The sequence below is a fragment of the Haematobia irritans genome, chromosome 2, assembly GCF_050003625.1.
Source record: "Haematobia irritans isolate KBUSLIRL chromosome 2, ASM5000362v1, whole genome shotgun sequence".
Lineage (NCBI taxonomy): Eukaryota > Metazoa > Arthropoda > Insecta > Diptera > Muscidae > Haematobia > Haematobia irritans.
Window position 1 is genome coordinate 26,425,882 of NC_134398.1, and position 19,548 is coordinate 26,445,429.

General features: G+C 35.4%; 1 protein-coding gene across 1 annotated transcript in view; it reads right to left on the reverse strand.

The window, feature by feature from the left end:
• The window catches only part of LOC142223760 (putative cytochrome P450 313b1), a 53,065-nt gene extending 39,620 nt beyond the window's left edge, over positions 1 to 13,445 (reverse strand). Inside the window, exon 1 of the mRNA XM_075293603.1 lies at positions 13,167 to 13,445. The gene's annotated coding sequence lies outside the window, so the exon portion shown is untranslated. The remainder of the gene's footprint in view (positions 1 to 13,166) is intronic.
• Positions 13,446 to 19,548: the final 6,103 nt, after the last annotated feature.

Sequence of the window (19,548 nt, forward strand, 5' to 3'; positions counted from 1 at the left end):
TTATTCAAAAACTATCCTTGTATGTAGGTTAGGTTAGGTTAGGTTAGGTTAGGTGGCAGCCCGATGTATCAGGCTCACTTAGACTATTCAGTCCATTGTGATACCACATTGGTGAACTTCTCTCTTATCACTGAGTGCTGCCCGATTCCATGTTAAGCTAATGACAAGGAACCTCCTTTTTATAGCCGAGTCCGAACGGCGTTTCACATTGCAGTGAAACCACTTAGAGAAGCTTTGAAACCCTCAGAAATGTCACCAGCATTACTGAGGTGGGATAATCCACCGCTGAAAAACTTTTTGGTGTTCGGTCGAAGCAGGAATCGAACCCACGACCTTGTGTATGCAAGGCGGGCATGCTAACCATTGCACCACGGTGTCTCCCTAATCCTAATCCTTGTATGTACATATGTGTATACAATGTTAATTTAATTTAATTTACTTTTTAAGTTCCTATTCAAGTAGTGTCCATCTTACATCATTGATCAATTAGAATTGGTGAGAGAAGTATTTATTTTCGAGATTTGGTTACCTGAGGAAATAAGTAGTTCTTTTACAAACTACAAACAACTGATTACATATTAGGTGATCATATGCTATTTATACACTACTTATTTCATGCCCGAATGTATGCCTGAGGTGAAGTACTTTCCTCCTAGGACATGTGCATGTAAATGTAATCCGAAGCGATGCTAATTAATAAGTGGTTATTAATTTTTAAATAGGCTTACCTACAAGATTACCGGGTAATGAGAGTTTTTGCTGGGCATATATTCTTAAAGGCCATAACATTTTAGATTGTAACATGATTACTTTAAACTGGAAGAAAAGCATTTTTGTCGATGACCATAATATATTAGATTGCAACCACGGTCTTTTAATTCGTACAAAATACTTTTCATCATGATATGATAATTCTGTCCACTGAGCGAACAGGGTCGCGTACAAGGCTGCCACAAATAAGCACCAATCCTATTATTTTGCTATTCAAATATGATCGTGAAAACCATGTTTCTTCTCAGCGTAGGTTGGGTGTATTCTAATAATATATCAATAATGATGCTTAATTGGTTATGTAATTATTAATTAATTCTTATAAGTAGTAATGCAATAATTTAATTTCAGGGGAAAATATTTGAACATCACTAAGAGAAAAATAAAACAAATTGAAATTTTATTGATTTTAGCATACCTAATAGTTTGTATTCTACACAGAAAAAACAAAAAATAAACTGGAAGAAGGAACTAACATACCTTGTGCGAAAATTGCACTAAATTGTACTCCAGAGTTTGAGATTTTAACAAAGCGTTGTAAAACAAACGGGAAAGTTGAATGTCCTGGTGTACTTTTTAACTGCAATTCACGAATTTACAACCTTTCATAAAGGGTGATATGGTCAAAATTTGGTCAATATAAACTTGACGCATTTCTTTCAATTTTGCATTTAAAAAACTTGAACACCCCTCATTTTGAAGGTGTGTGTATGTAGAATGTTGCTCCTATTTTGATTTTGGAATTCACTCTTCAGTTGTAAAAATGCCGTCCAAGCAAGAAGAGCAGCGTATCAAAATTTTGCTGGCGCATCGCGAAAATCCGAGCTACTCGCACGCAAAGCTGGCAAAATCGCTAAAAGTTGCCAAATCAACCGTTACAAATGTAATTAAAGTGTTCGGGGAACGTTTGTCGACAGCCAGGAAGTCTGGATCGGGGGGAAATCGAAAACCGGAAGCCGCTGAGACGACAAAGAGAGTTGCCGGTAGTTTCAAGCGAAACCCTAACCTCTCTGCCGCAAATAAGCTGGGTGTATCGTCTACAACCGTGCATCGAGCCAAAAAACGAGCCGGACTATCGACTTACAAGAAGGTAGTGACTCCAAATCACGATGATAAACAAAATACGACGGCCAAAGCGCGATCCCGGAGGCTGTACACGACGATGCTGACGAAGTTTGACTGCGTGGTAATGGACGACGAAACCTACGTCAAAGCCGACTACAAGCAGCTTCTGGGACAGGAGTTTTATACGGCAAAAGGAAGGGGAAAGGTAGCAGATATTTTCAAGCACATAAAACTGTCAAAGTTCGCAAGGAAATATCTGGTTTGGCAAGCCATATGTACCTGTGGCTTGAAAAGCAGCATTTTCATAGCTTCCGGGACTGTCAACCAAGAAATTTACGTGAAAGAGTGTTTGAATTAACGTCTGCTGCCTTTCCTGAAGAAACACGGTTGTTCCGTAGCTTCCAGGACTGTCAACCAAGAAATTTACGTGAAAGAGTGTTTGAATAAACGTCTGCTGCCTTTCCTGAAGAAACACGGTTGTTCCGTACTGTTTTGGCCGGATTTGGCATCTTGCCGTTGCGGTAAAAAGACCATGGAGTGGTACGCCGCCAACAACGTGCAGGTGGTTCCCAAGGACAAGAACCCTCCCAACACGCCAGAGCTCCGCCCAATTGAGAAATACTGGGCTATTGTCAAGCGGAACCTAAAGAAGACCAAAAAAACTGCTAAGGACGAGCAGCAATTCAAGGCAAACTGGCTTTCTGCGGCGAAGAAGGTGGACAAGGTGGCTGTACAAAATCTGATGGCAGGTGTCAAGCGTGAGGCCCGGCAATTCGGATTTGGAAAAGCGAAAGCCTAACTGAATATTTTTCCTGAATTTTATACTAATTGAACTTGAAAAAGAAATTTTAATTTTTTAAAAAAACGATTTCACCGATTTACACGCGTTTTCCCTTGACCAAATTTTTACCGTATCACCCTTTAGAAGAACAAGTGTATACGGCCGTAAGTTCGGCCAGGATTGCGTCGAAACTTCTACGAAAGACTGGCATCCACAATCGAATTACTTGGGTTGTGGTAATACTTACCAATGGCAAGGTATCTTAAAAATTCTTCACATCGTCTTCTAAATTGTAAGTTAGTCCATACGTGGTATATATTAGACAAAAAAGATATATATACAGTGGTGTGCAGAAATGAGTACATAATTAATTTTTTTTCAATTCTAAACGAATAAAAAAAACTGCAATAAAGAAACTCAAAATAATTTCATTTTTCCTTTATACCTTCTTCAATTCTAAATAAACAACAAAATCTCAAAACAAAAAGAAAAGAATTCAGAGAGATAAATAAACATAACAAAACAAACTCGCATGTGCTCAATTTTTTTGATGTACTGATCATAAAACCAAAATATACCGTTAGTTTTGTATTTTTGTCTTTCTTTATGAATCAGTAATAGTAAGAGTTAAAGCTTTATTCGAAGTGTACTGCAATAATATCAAGTAAAAATTAAAATGAAAAAGTTATCGCACGATGTGGATGACAATATAGTTTCCTTAACTAATAATGGGTCTTCATCGCGGAAAATAGCCAAGGAACTAAATATAAGTCAGTCTGTGGTTATTCGCGACCAAAAAAGACGAAATACTACTCCCAAAGAGCAAACCAATGGCAACCGAAAACTGTTGACCGAAGCGGACGCTCGCCTGATGATGGCAGAAATGAGGCAGAACAAGTCCGTAAAGCCGAAAAATATTACTGTTGCCAAAAATAAGCAAGTTAGTGAATGGACAGCAAGACTAGCGCTCCACAACATTGGTTATGTTTCAGCTGTACAAAAAAAAAAATAAACTTGCATTGTCCGAAAAGAATCAAAAGGCGCGAATGAAGTTTGCAAGAGAGCATAAAAATTGGACGACAGATGACTGGAAACGTGTTATCTGGTCAGATGAATCAAAATTTAACTGTTTCCAATCGGACGGTAAACAATATTGCTGGCGTCGTCCTGGTCATACCATTCAACGCCACCATGTTAAGCAAACTGTGAAGCATGATGGTGGAAGCATCATGATTTGGGACTGCTTCACTTGGTGGCACATTGGCTATCGCAGAAAATTGATGGTATAATGAAGAAGGAAGACTTTACAGACTCATCTTCCCGAGTTTGTTGACAAGAGTGCCTATCCTGAAGATGAAGTCGTATTTCCGAAGCATAGTGCAAAAATTGTGACAACAAGTAAGGAAAGTCTAAAGTCGGGCGGGGCCGACTATATTATACCCTTCACCACTTTGTAAGTCCACCTTTTCGATACCATATCAAATCCGTCCAATGTGTTGGATGCTATATGCACCCATACACATATATGATCTGTATATCTGACCAGATCTGGAACACAATGTTAGTAAAAAATATAGGAAACATTTAAATATGAACCAATTTTGAGGCAACTTCGCAAAAGTGTATTTATGATTTATCGGTCGGTAGATGTGTAATAGAGTAATAGGAAAATTTGAGTCATTTTGATTTTTCGACTTAGCAGTGGCGATTTGATAAGGAAAATGTGGGTATTTCGGCCAGTTTTGCCTACACGCAAAAAAATAATTCTTTCCTCCCAAACGAAATTTTAGACAAACAAAGTTCGTTTCTCATTTGCTTTTCGCTGTAAGGAAGTGTATTTGGAAGAAAAGTATATACTTTTTGTGATAAACGTTTATTTTTTTTCCAGGATGTAAAAACAATTTCATAAAGACTAGCTCAACAAAAAAACATTATTTTCTTGCTAATTGCATTGTCCCTCACATCTTTCTCACATCCACGAGGATTTTTTAGCTCTTAACACCTTTTCCTGTAATACCAACAATGTAGAAGAAATTATACGATTTTATAAATTTTTAAAATTTTTTTACCTTTCGCCTGGACGGAGAATCGAACCGCGGACCATGCACATTGTAAGCCAACACACTAACCACTGAGCTATGTACCTGTTATGGTCATCAATAGATAAATATCCATATAAGTTATATTTATATAGCATAGCTTGCGGCGCCCACGAACCGAATAAACAAAGTTTATTTAACGGAAACAAACATTTAGTTTGGCACCGTGGAGCAGTGGTTGCTACGTCCGACTCTCATGCCAAGGGTCGTGGGTTCGATCCCTGCTTCGACCAAAGTTTTTTTTGTTTTTTTTTTTTACATATATTCCAGATATGTTCGGAAGATTCCGACAAAATGTTCAACATTACATTGTACTGTATTAATTTTTGAACTGTAAAACGTGTCTTATTAAAGACCTAAAGTCAGAAAAGAAAAGTGTTTGATGTAAACGAAATGGACTGTGTTGTTGTTTCAAAAATAACTTTTTTTATTGAAAAAATAAAAATTTTGTAACAAACGAATTTTTTTGGTGATAAAAGTTTAAAATTTTCGAAGCAATTCAAAAAACTCTAACAAAAGAAAAACGTTTTCGGTACACGTTTTTCAAACGTTTTTTTTTCTTTGCGTGTAAATAGGAAAAACATATATATGGAATCTATATCGAAATCTGAAGCGATTTCAATCAAATATCACATGCGTAGTTACTACGTTGAATCTACTCCTTGTGCAAAATTTCACGTAAATCGGTTTACAACTTTGAGCTCTGTGGTCATATGACGGAAAATCGGGCGAATGATATATATGGGAGCTATATCTAAATCTGAACCGACTTCAACTAAATTTGGCACAATTAACGATACTATAAAACGTACTCCTTGTGCAAAATTTCAAGCAAATCAGGGCAAAACTCTGGCTTTTGGGGCCATATAAGTCAAAATCGGGCGAAAGATATATATGGGAGCTATATCTACATCTGAACCGATTTCAACTAAATTTAGCACAATTAACGAGACTATTAAACGTACTCGTTGTGCAAAATTTGAAGCAAATCAGGGCAAAACTCTGGCTTTTGGGGCCATATAAGTCCAAATCGGACGAAAGATATATATGGGAGCTATATATAAATCTGAACCGATTTAGCTGATATTTTGCAGATTTCACGGGACTGACAAAACATTCAAATGTACGAAATTTGGAGAACATCGGTTCTTAAATAATTGAATTATGATCAAATCGGTGATAAATTTATATGGCAGCTATATCTAAATCTGAACCGATTTTTTTCCAAAATCAATAGCGATTGTCTTCGACCCGAAGAAAGACGTTATGCCAAATTTGAGGACGATCGGACTTAAACTGCGACCTGTACTTTGTGCACAAAATTACATATACAGACAGACGGACGGACAGACAGACAGACGGACATCGCTAAATCGACTCAGAATTTAATTCTAAGCCGATCGGTATACTAAAAGATGGGTCTATGACAATTATTTCTTGACGTTACATACAAATGCACAAACTTATTATACCCTGTACCACAGTAGTGGTGAAGGGTATAAAAATGACTTAGGGACTGATGTGCACCAATTTTGGCATGATTGTTAAAGACCATATACTAACACCACGTCCCAAATTTCAACCGGATCGGATGAATTTTGGTTCGCCAAAGGCTCCGGAGCTCAAATCTGGGGACTATATATAATGTGCATGGTTGTTTGAGACCATAGACTAACACGACGTACCAAATTTCAACCTGATCGGATGAATTTTGCTCCTTTGAGACTCCGGAGGTCAAATCTGGGGGTCGGTTTATGTGGGGGCTATACGTACACTGAAAAAAAGCATGCACGGTTCTAAAGATTTTGTCTTTGCTTTAAAAATGTTGGTATTGATTTCGAGCCAAAGAAGCGGAGAATAGAAGTAAGGACACTTTTAAGACACAATTCTCTTTTAAATTTGGATTTTGTGTACTTGCTTCTGGGAGGCAAATTTTAATTTTTCGCTTTTTCAGCTTTTTTTCTTCATACTCTATCAAGGACCTTTAAAAACGAGTTAACGGCAACTTTATTTTCCAAACTAAGACTCGACTTCCAGTAGAAATTATGCTGTGTTTCAAGTAAAAAACGTCTTTAAAATAAAGTGTTGAAAAACATGTCCTACATTTGAACGATTTTTTACTTTGTAGTCAAGATGCAAAAAGACAACAAATTTAAAGACAATTTCATTAAATTTAAAGAATTTTGCTGAATTATTAAAGTCAAGTTGACCTTAGCCCAAACATTTTTTCTTTCATGTTATGATACCCATTTATAAGTGAAATCAAATAATTATAAGGACAATACGACTTCATTGAAAAGTTTATCGACTTTTGGACTAGGAAAAATACTTTATATTAGAGAAATGCGTCTTCTATGCTAAGCAAAATTTGCATTCGTGTTTTAAAGACATGAAATATTTGACATCACGATAATATTTTTTTCAGTGTGGAATCGGGCAGCACTCAGTGATAAGAGAGAAGTTCACCAATGTGGTACCACAATGGACTGAATAGTCTAAGTGAGCCTGATACATCGAGCAGCCACCTAACCTAACCTAACAACGGACTTTTTCTGTGTAGAAAGCAAAGAGTTTCAAAACTATGCATGTAAAATTGTCTTTCAGATACAAGGTATTTAATCCTAGGGTGAATTATTTGATGTTTTCTGGGAGTAGTAAATTTCTAAATGTTATATTAAAACTTTTGTATGACAATTCTTGTTAAATACATATCTTCCTATGTTAGGTTAGGTTAGGTTAGGTTAGGTTAGGTGGCAGCCCGATGTATCTTCCTATGTTATTGTATGCTATTTTCAATATTGAGGTATCGAAGAAATCATAATTGGAAAATATTTCACATCCGTAAAAGTGTGTAACCATAGCGATAGGTGAAATTTTAAGCTTATCGACAACAATGTTCTATTTTCTTATTATCAAGTAGTTTCACTCAAAACGAAGTTTACTTGGATCCAAAGATTTTAACCTTTCTTTAAGGATTTTGGTATTGATTCCGAGCCAAAGATGCGACTTTTTTAAAATAAAGACATTTTTCAGCGACCTATCCCGCTTTAAATTTAGAGTCAATAAAATGGAAATTATAATATAGAACTAATTTATCGAATTTTCATTCTCTTTCGCGATATATTTTTAAAGCTATTCACGTAGTAAAAAATGTTTTCTTAAATCCAAAAAAAAACTTTAAACCAAAGACGCTAAATCCTCAAAATAAGTCTTAGCCTATATTTGAAGCGTCTTTATCTTAACAGGTTGGCTGATAAATCCCCGGGCTAACAAAGAAAACCCATTTTTTGTCAAAATTCGTTTTTATTATTCAACATAGTTCTCTCCAAGTTCCAATTTTTATACCCTTCACCACTACTGTGGTACAGGGTATAATAAGTTTGTGCATTTGTATGTAACGCCAAGAAATAGTGGTCATAGACGCGTCTTTTAGTATACCGATCGGCTTAGAATTAAATTCTGAGTCGATTTAGCGATGTCCGTCTGTCTGTCTGTCTGTCCGTCCGTCTGTCTGTATATGTAATTTTGTGCACAAAGTACAGCTCGCAATTTAAGTCCGATCGTCCTCAAATTTGGCATAGGGCCGTTTCTTGGGACAGAGACAATCGCTATTGGTTTTGGAAAAAATCGGTTCAGATTTAGATATAGCTGCCATATATATTTATCCCCGATGTGGTCATAGTTAGCGTGTTTATCAACCGATTTTCTTGAAATACCGTACATACAAATATTTTATGAATCTAGAAAATCTTGAAAAATATCAGCCAAATCGGTTCAGATTTAGATATAGCTCCCATATATATCTTTCGTCCGATTTAGACTCATATGACCACAGAGGCCAAAGTTTACTACCGATCGTCGTGAAATTTTGCACAGAGGGTAGAATTGATATTCTACCAATGCTTGATAAATTTGATTTAAATCGGTTCAAATTTAGATATAGCTCCCATATATATCTTTCGTCCGATTTGAACTTATATGGCCACAAAAGCCAGAGTTTTGCCGTGATTTGCTTCAAATTTTGCACAAGGGGTACGTTTAATAGTATCGTTAAGTGTGTCAAATTTTGTTAAAATCGGTTCAGATTTAGATATAGCTCACATATATATCTTTCGCCCGATTTGGATTTATATGGTCTCAAAAGCCAGAGTTTTGCCCTGACTTACTTCAAATTTTCCACAAGCGGTACTTTTAACGATACTATTGTATGTGCCAAATATGGTCAAAATCGATTCAGATTTAGATATAGCTCCCATATATATATTTCGTCCGATTTGAACTTATATGGCCTCAAAATCCAGGGTTTTGCCGTGATTTGCTTCAAATTTCGCACAAGGAGTACGTTTAGTAGTATAGGTAATTGTGGAAAATTTGGCTGAAATCGGTTCAGATTTAGATATGGCTCCCATATATATCTCCCGTCCGATTTGCACTCATATGACCAGGGGGGCCAACGTTATACTCCCATTTACGTGAAATTTCGCATAGATAGCAGAATTATTATTCTACCCAGCAAAAACTCTCATTACCCGGTAATCTTGTAGGTAAGCCTATTTAAAAATTAATAACCACTTATTAATTGGCATCGCTTCGGATTACATTTACATACGCATGTCCTAGGAGGGAAGTACTTCTTTCCAGGCATACTTTCGGCCATAAAATAAGTAGTGCATTTAAAGCATATAATCACCTAATATGTAATGACTTATTCGTAGATACACCAAAGCTTGCAAAATAGCCACTTATTGTCTCAGGCAAACAAATCTCGAAAATATTGATTTCTATCGCCGATTACAATGGATCAAAATATGGCGAGTGGTGCTGTAATAGGAGAACTACTTGAATAGAAACGAATATTGTATAAATAAACAAAAATTCTAATAAATAATCTAAATAAGATTACACGCAAATTAATTTCACACTTAAAATAGAAATAAATGTAGGTTGTTTAAGGTAGTTGGATTCGTGAATTACGATACAATATATCCAATAGCCAATTCACATAAAGTTCGAAATCTACTAAAATTGGATTTAAGTCTCTTTTTTATAAGGCAAATGGCATTTGAAATTTAGTTTAAGCGCATTTTGGAAGTGTAATGTGAATGAGGTATAAGAAAGCATTTATTTAAAACATAATATGATAATGTCATTAAACACAATTATTATGAAATATTTGTGATAAAAATTTCTTAACGGAAAAATCTTCAGAATTACCGTTACATTACATATTCTTTTTGATTTTTTATGTAAGTGCTCGATTATGTGAATAATTATATTAACTACAACTGCCTACAAATTTGAGAATAACAATTCGAAAATTACCGAGAAGTATTTATTTTTGTCATTACAAGTTAGTCATTATAACTCGCCGCAATGTAATGCAACGTGTAATGACAGCTTTACTCCTGGTAATGTCAATTGCAATGAGATGTGGTTACCTAGTTTTTGCTGGGTAACTATGCATGTCAAATTAAGTCAAAATCGATTCAGATTACATATAGCTCTCATATATACTTACACCAGAGTTGGGAAAATATGGTAGTCTGTTTCATATTTTAGACCCATTTTTAATGGGATTTTCCTCCAATTGACTGGCTACTTTCCACAGAGAATACAAATATGGCCAAAATTCTCACACTTTACACAAAATTCTGTGATGATTTCCCCATATCTTAGCCATATCCTACACACTGCAATGCCAAAATTTCCACAGAACGGATGAGTTTTAAATAAGGCTCCACGTCGTCCGACTAGACCAAATAATATATCACAACCCACACTTGACCACATATCTTGGCGAGATCTAACCAATATCCTTGTAAAATCGCCACTGCTGAGTAATATTACTCTAATTGTAAATATTACTCTAATTGTCCTATATCTCGAATACATATGTATCGCCTGAAAAATCATAAATCTCTTTTGTACAATTGCATTAAAATATCTCTCGCTTCATATTTCCCATATTTTTAACTAACATTGTGTTTCATCCCAGGGCGTTAGCCGATTTAAATTTTAATTCTAGAGTTTTTGTAGAAGTACAAAAAATTATTTCCATTAAAAGTATTTGTATCTGGATGTGCAAACTTTTATATAGCTCCCAGCAAATTTTAAGTAGTTGAGATGGTAACACAAACGTTTGTCTACATAGTGGTGAAGGGTATAATATAGTCGGCTCCGCCCGACTTTAGACTTTACTTACTTGTTTTTACTAACATTGTGTTTCATCCCAGGACGTTAGCCGATTTAAATTTTAATTCTTGAGTTTTTGTAGAAGTACAAAAAATTATTTCCATTAAAACTATTTGTATCTGGATGTGCAAACTTTTATATAGCTCCCAGCAAATTTTAAGTAGTTGAGATGGTAACACAAACGTTTGTCTACATAGTGGTGAAGGGTATAATATAGTCGGCTCCGCCCGACTTTAGACTTTACTTACTTGTTATACCCTCCACCATAGGATGGGGGTATATTAACTTTGTCATTCCGTTTGTAACACATCGAAATATTGCTCTAAGACCCCATAAAGTATATATATTCTGGGTCGTGGTGAAATTCTGAGTCGATCTAAGCATGTCCGTCCGTCCGTCTGTCCGTCCGTCTGTGGAAATCACGCTAACTTCCGAACGAAACAAGCTATCGACTTGAAACTTGGCACAAGTAGTTGTTATTGATGTAGGTCGGATGGTATTGAAAATCGGCCATATCGGACCACGTTTACGTATAGCCCCCATATAAACCGATCCCCAAATTTGGCTTGGGGAGCCTCCCGGAGCAGCAAAATTCATCCGATCCGGTTGAAATTTGGTACCTGATGTTAGTATACGGCCTCTAACAACCATGCAAAAATTGGTCCATATCGGTCCATAATTATATATAGCTCCCATATAAACCGATCCCCAGATTTGACCTCCGGAGCCTCTTGGAGGAGCAAAATTCATCCGATCCGGTTGAAATTTAGTACGTGGTCTTAGTATACGGTCTCTAATACCCATGCAAAAATTGGTCCATGTCGGTCCATAATTATATATAGCCCCCATATAAACCGATCCCCAGATTTGACCTCCGGAGCCTCTTGGAAGGGAAAAATTCATCCGATCCGGTTGAAATGTGGTACCTGATGTTAGTATACGGTCTCTAACAACCATGCAAAAATTGGTCCATATCGGTCCATAATTATATATAGCCCCCATATAAACCGATCCCCAGATTTGACCTCCGGAGCCTCTTGGAGGGGCAAAATTCATCCGATCCTGTTGAAATTTGGTACCTGATGTTAGTATACGGCCTCTAACAACCATGCAAAAATTGGTCCATATCGGTTCATAATTATATATAGCTCCCATATAAACCGATCCCCAGATTTGAACTCCCGAGCCTCTTGGAGGAGCAAAATTCATCCGATCCAGTTGAAATTTGGTACATGGTGTTAGTATATGGTATCTAACAACCATGCAAAAATTGGTCCATATCGGTCCATAAATTTATATAGCAAAAGTCATCCGATGCGGTTGAAATTTGGTACTTTTTGTCAATATATGGCCTCTAACAGCCATGTAAAAATTGGTCAATATCGGTCTTTAGTTATATATAGCCGATGACTTATTACACAAAAATTGGTCCATATCGCCAAAAATAATCTACCAAAACTTTATTTCCATAAAAAATTTTGTCAAATTTTATTACTATAGAAAGTTGTGTCAAAATTTCATTTCTATAGAAAGTTTTGTCAAAATTTTATCTCCATAGAAAGTTTTGACAAAATTTTATTTTTATAGAAAATTTTGTAAAAAATTTATTTCTGTAGAAAATTTTGTCAACATTTTATTTCTATACAAAATTTTGTCAACATTTTACTTCCATAGAAAATTTTGTCAACATTTTATTTCTATAGAAAATTTTGTCAAGTTTTTATTTCTATAGAAAATTTTGTCAAAATTTTATTTCTATAGAAAATTTTGTCAAGTTTTCATTTCTATAGAAAATTTTGTCAAACTATATTATATACGTATTTAATCGGCCTTTTTTTGTTTAATATATACCCCGTATGGTCTAACTTACAATTTAGAAGACAGTGTTAAAAAGTTTTACGATACCTTGCCATCGGCAAGTGTTATCGCAACCCAAGTAATTCGATTGTGGATGACAGCCTTTAGTAGAAGTTCCTACGCAATCCATGGTGGAGGGTACATAAGATTCGGCCTGGAACTTACGGCCGTATATACTTACGAACTTACGGCCGTATATACTTGTTTTTACTAACATTGTGTTTCATCCCAGGACGTTAGCCGATTTAAATTTTAATTCTTGAGTTTTTGTAGAAGTACAAAAAATTATTTCCATTAAAACTATTTGTATCTGGATGTGCAAACTTTTATATAGCTCCCAGCAAATTTTAAGTGAGTTGAGATAATATAGTCGACTCTGCCCGACTTTAGACTTTACTTACTTGTTTGATACCATTTTGGTAGTACTCCTTCGGTTTTGCCTCAAAATAGGCCTCAGTTTCGGCGATCACCTCTTCATTGCAGCCAAAATTTTTCCCTGCGAGCACCCTTATGAGGTCTGAGAACAAGAAAAAGTCGCTGGGGGCCAGATCTGGTGAATACGCGGGGTGGGGAAGCAATTCGAAGCCCACGGTGTGTTGTCTTGGTGGAGCAACACTTTTTTCTTCTTCATATGGGGCCGTTTTGCCGCGATTTCGACCTTCAAACGCTCCAATAACGCCATATAATAGTCACTGTTGGTGGTTTTTCCCTTCTCAAGATAATCGATAAAAATTATTCCATGCGCATCCCAAAAAACAGAGGCCATTACTTTGCCAGCGGACTTTTGAGTCTTTCCACGCTTCGGAGACGGTTCACCGGTCGCTGTCCACTCAGCCGACTGTCGATTGGACTCAGGAGTGTAGCGATGGAGCCATCTTTCATCCATTGTCACATATCGACGGAAAAACTCGGGTGTATTACTAGTTAACAGCTGCAAACACCGCTCAGAATCACCAACACGTTGTTGTTTTTGGTCAAATGTGAGCTCGCGCGGCACCCATTTTGCACATAGCTTCCACATATCCAAATAGTGATGAATGATATGACCAACAAGTTCCTTTGATATCTTTAAGGCCTCTGCTATCTCGATCAACTTCATTTTACGGTCATTCAAAATCATTTTGTGGATTTTTTTGATGTTTTAGTCGGTAACCACCTCTTTCGGGCGTCCACTGCATTCACCGTCCTCCGTGCTCATTTCACCACGCTTGAATTTTGCATACCAATCAATTACTGAGTCCGGAAACTCATTATCAAGCCAAGTTTTTGCTTCCACCGTATTTTTTCCCTTCAGAAAACAGTATTTTATCAAAACACGAAATTCCTTTTTTCCATAACAAAATTTGCTTCACAAAAGATGCTCTATCTCACAAACTAATTGACTTACAGACGTCAAATTTTGACACGAATAATTTGAAGGTTGGTACTATATAAAAATAATATGCATTTAATACTAGCGAAGCCATCTATGTGTCAGACCGGGGACTTATCAGCCAACCTGTTAAATCTAAAGATTAAATATTTCAGTTATGCATGCAAACTTTTGTTGAAATATGTTCAGATTTATATATAGCTTCCATATATATCTTTCCCCCGATTTACACTAATATGACCACTGCGGTTTAAGTTGTAATCCGATTTACGTGTCCGCATTAGCCGACTTAAATTTAAAGTCTACAAATTGTGTAGAAATCTAACAAATTTTATTCAGATCGAGTTGAAGGCTACACCGAGGTTTTAATGGGTGTTGACATAATCAACAGCATCGATGGCGCTATAAGCAATTACACGGAAATAAATTATTGGTACCAAATCTTTGATTAATAAATCACACTTTAGTTCATTTATACTATTTGTGAGGTGTGTACTAAAATTTTTTTTGCATCAGATAGCATTCAACTTATTTGTATTGTCATTGAAACTTATACCCACGTTTAGTTTATAAAAGTTTACTGGGTTATGGAAATTTTCTTAAAATAAAATTTAAAATGAAATAAAATAAAATAAATGTTTTGAATTAAAAATTAGTAAATTTTATTTTTCTGTGTATACTAATAAATGCACCTTAATGACTTCTCATTACACTTATTTAGTAATTACCATTTAGAATCACATAATGAATATATTATAATAAAATTCCAAAGAACTTGTTTTATAATGACAAAAAATACCATATTATTATAAAAAATCACCAATCAACCGGTTAATAGGCAAGAAGTCATAGTGTAACATAGTGCACGTTTTGAATAAAAAAGCTCTTGCTCTTACACGAAGATATTAGGGGAAAAAATACATTTTTGGAGCTTGTTTTTTACTTTCTAGTAAGAGTAAAACAAAAAACCAATAAAATTTCCATACATAGGGAAACATTTCACTTCAACAAATTTTTATGAAATTAAAATAAAGATAAATTTGCATTAGAAATGTTCGTTGATTTTTGTAGGATAGACATATATTTATTTTTGCAATTCGAAATCTGAAATATGTACATGTTAATTTTCAATATTGAGGTATTGAAGAAATCATAATTGGAAAAGATTTCACATCCGTAAAAGTGTGTAAATATAACCATAGCGATAGCGAAATATTTTTGCCGCGACGACAATACAATAAGCTTGTCGACAACAATGTCCTATTTTCTTGTTACCAAGTAGTTTTGATGATGAATATAGCACCCTGCGCCACACTGTGGAACAGGGTATTATAAGTTAGTGCATATGTTTGTCACACCCAGAAGAAGACGAGATAGACACATGGTGTCTTTGGCAATATTGGTCAGGATCGGTCCCTGAGTCGATATAGCCATGTCCGCCTATCCGTCCGTCTGTCTGTGAACACATTTTTGTAATCAAAACCCTATTGATCGGTTCACATTTAGATATAGCTCCCATATATATCTTTCGCCCGATATGCACTTATAACATATGGTCCCAAAAGCAAGTGTTTTATCCGAATTTGGTTAAAATTTTGCACAACAAGTACAATTAGTACACCCGGAAAAAGTTCTTTCGAATATAAAGGAAAAAATGTTCATCAATTTAGTTTAGCCATTTTATTTCCATTAAGTTAAATTTTTGTGTGAAATAATAAAATTTACTTGATTCAGTAAAAAACAAGTAAGGAAAGTCTAAAGTCGGGCGGGGCCGACTATATTATACCCTGCACCACTTTGTAGATCTAAATTTTCGATACCATATCACATCCGTTGGGTGCTATATATAAAGGTTTGTCCCAAATACATACATTTAAATATCACTCGATCTGGACAGAATTTGATAGACTTCTACAAAATCTATAGACTCAAAATTTAAGTCGCCTAATGTACTAGGGTGTAACACAATGTTAGTAAAAAAATATGGGAAACAATTTTAAGGAAACTTTGCAAAAGTTTATTTATGATTTATCGCTCGATATATATGTATTAGAAGTTTAGGAAAATTAGAGTCATTTTTACAACTTTTCGACTAAGCAGTGGCGATTTTACAAGGAAAATGTTGGTATTTTGACCATTTTTGTCGAAATCAGAAAAACATATATATGGGAGCTATATCTAAATCTGAACCGATTTCAACCAAATTGGGCACGCATAGCTACAATGCTAATTCTACTCCCTGTGCAAAATTTCAACTAAATGGGAGTAACAAATTGGCCTTTGTGGTCATATGAGTGTAAATCGGGCGAAAGCTATATATGGGAGCTATATATAAATCTGAACCGATGTCAATCAAATTTGGCACGCATAGCAACAATGCTAAATCTAATCCCTGTGAAAAATTTCAACCAAATTGGGCAAAAACTTTGGCTATTAGAACCATATTAGTCCATATCGGGCGAAAGATATATATGGGAGCTATATCTAAATCTGAACCGATTCCAATCAAATTTTGCACACTTGTCTATACTACTAATTGTACTCTTAGTGCAAAATTTCAACCCAATTCGGCCAAAAATCTTTTGGGGCCATATTAGTGCATATCGGGCGAAAGATATATATGGGAGCTATATCTAAATCTGAACCGATTTCTTCCAAAATCAATAGGGTTCTATTCTGACCCAAATTAGGAACATGTGCAATTGGACTTAAATTGCGACCTAGACTTTGATCACAAAAATGTGTTCACAGACAGACGGACGGACGGACAGACGGACATGGCTATATCGACTCAGGGACCCACCCTAAGCATTATTGCCAAAGACACCATGTGTCTATCTCGTCTCCTTCTGGGTGTTACAAACATATGCACTAACTTATAATACCCTGTTCCACAGTGTGGCGCAGGGTATAAAAATCCTAAACTGAAAGCAGTTAGGAATAGTTCATTAACTAGAATAAGGCATGGAATTTTACTAGTACTGATTTCTTCGCGGGTTATTAACTTTGTCATTCCGTTTGTAACACATCGAAATATTGCTCTAAGACCCCATAAAGTGTATATATTCTGGGTCGTGGTGAAATTCTGAGTCGATCTGAGCATGTCCGTCCATCCGTCTGTTGAAATCACGCTAACTTCCGAACGAAACAAGCTATCGACTTGAAACTTGGCACAAGTAGTTGTTATTGATGTAGGTCGGATGGTATTGCAAATGGACCATATCGGTCTACTTTTACGTATAGCCCCCATATAAACGGACCACCAAATTTTGCTTGCCGATCCTCTAAGAGAAGCAAATTTCATCCGATCCGGCTGAAATTTTAATTATATATAGCCCCCATATAAACCGATCCCCCAATTTGGCTTTCGGAGCCTCTAAGAGAAGCAAGTTTCATCCGATCCTTCTGAAATTTTGTACATGGTGTTAGTATATGGTCTCTAACAACCGTGCAAAAATTGGTCCACATCGGTCCATAATTATATATAGCCCCCATATAAACCGATCCTCCGATTTGGCTTTCGGAGCCTCTAAGAGAAGCAAATTTCATCCGATCCGGCTGAAATTTGGTACATGGTGTTAGTATATCGTCTCTAAAAACCATACAAAATTGATCCATATCGGTCTATAATTATATATAGCCCCCATATAAACCGATCCCAGATTTGACCTCCGGAGCCCCTTGGAAGAGTACAATTCATCCGATTCGGTTGAAATTTGGTACGTTATGTTAGTATACAAAATAACATAAAGTACCAACAAATTTCATCCGAGTCAGTTGTAATTTGGTACATTGTGCTAGTATATGGCCTTTAACAACCATGCCTAACTAGGTCCATATCGGTCTATACACGCTCACAAAAAATCGCTTCTGTAACATATACTCCCAAACATATTTTGCTTCAAGCATATACATTTTTGGGTATTGCCCAAACATTTATATGTTTGATCTCTTCCAATATATAATATGTTTGAAAGCATATTGGTCTAAACAATATATGTTTGGGTAGTCTAAGTTCCAAACATTTTGTATTTTTGCATCCAAATTCAATAATGTTGTCTTCCAAAAAACAATATGTTATTATGTGAACATATAATATGTTTGGAAGCATTTTGCACCCAAAAATATTATATATGCTTAAAAAAAATTCTCCCAAACAATATTGTGCTCAAAATTTTATTTATTTATATATTTACAATCATAATGAATTATGAAAATAAACAGGTAATATAGGTGCTAACAACATAGGTTTATTTATTTATTTATATATTTACAATCATAATGAATTATGAAAATAAACAGGTAATATAGGTGCTAACAACATAGGTTTTCGACCTGAATGCTCAAAATTTCCACGAGATTTTTTAGTTCTTAGCACCTTTTTCTGTAATACAAACATTGTAGAAGAAATTATTCAATTGTATGATTTTTTTTATTTTAATTTTACCTTTTGCCGGACGGGGATTCGAACAGCGGACCACACAGTTTGTAAGGATCAAAGAAGTAGCTGATCAATTGCCCAAGGAAAATAAAATGTTAATTTTGTAATAACAAGCAACAACCACCAACTTAATTCAATATCGCTCCCTGTTAAATAGCGCTCCAAGCTACTAAACACATATATGTTTATAGGCTATTTCTAAATTAATATATGTTTACATCCAAGCATATTATATTTACAAACATTTTATGTCCCAAACATAATATGTTCTAACATATTAACATATATGTCCCAAACATGTTATGCTAGTTTATGAACATTATATGCTTGCACTCAAAAATATTGTGTTTAAAAATTTGTGTTCCAAACATATAATGTTTATAGCCAAACATATGAAAAACAGTCTTTTTCATCCGTGTAGTTATATATAGAGCCCTCAGATAAATCGATCCCCAATCACACAAAAATTGGTCCATATCAAGTTCATAATTGTATATAGCCCCCATATAAGCGACCCCCATATTTCAATTCTGGCTCCCTACGTACCGTGCAAAAGTCCATATCGATTCGTAATTATTTGTAGACTTACCTATACATACCTTTTTTGTCTAATACACGTATGGACTAACTCACAATTAAGATACCACAACCCAAATAATTCGATTGTGGATGACAGTCTTTCGTAGAAGTTTCTACGTAATCCATGGTGGAGGGTACATAAGATTCGGCCTGGCCGAACTTACGGTCATATATACTTGTTATTTCCTAACATTGTCTTCTAAATTGTATGTTAGTTTCTTTATTATAAGGTGAATTAAAAAATGTTGTGATAGAATGGATTTAGCATTTTTGCAGCAAAATTTGAAATTTTTTTTACCATTTTATAAACTTTTACTCTTTTTTAAATTATTAAAAAAAATACCCATTAAAAATACGAAAAAAATGGGTTATAAAAAATTGAATTAAAACA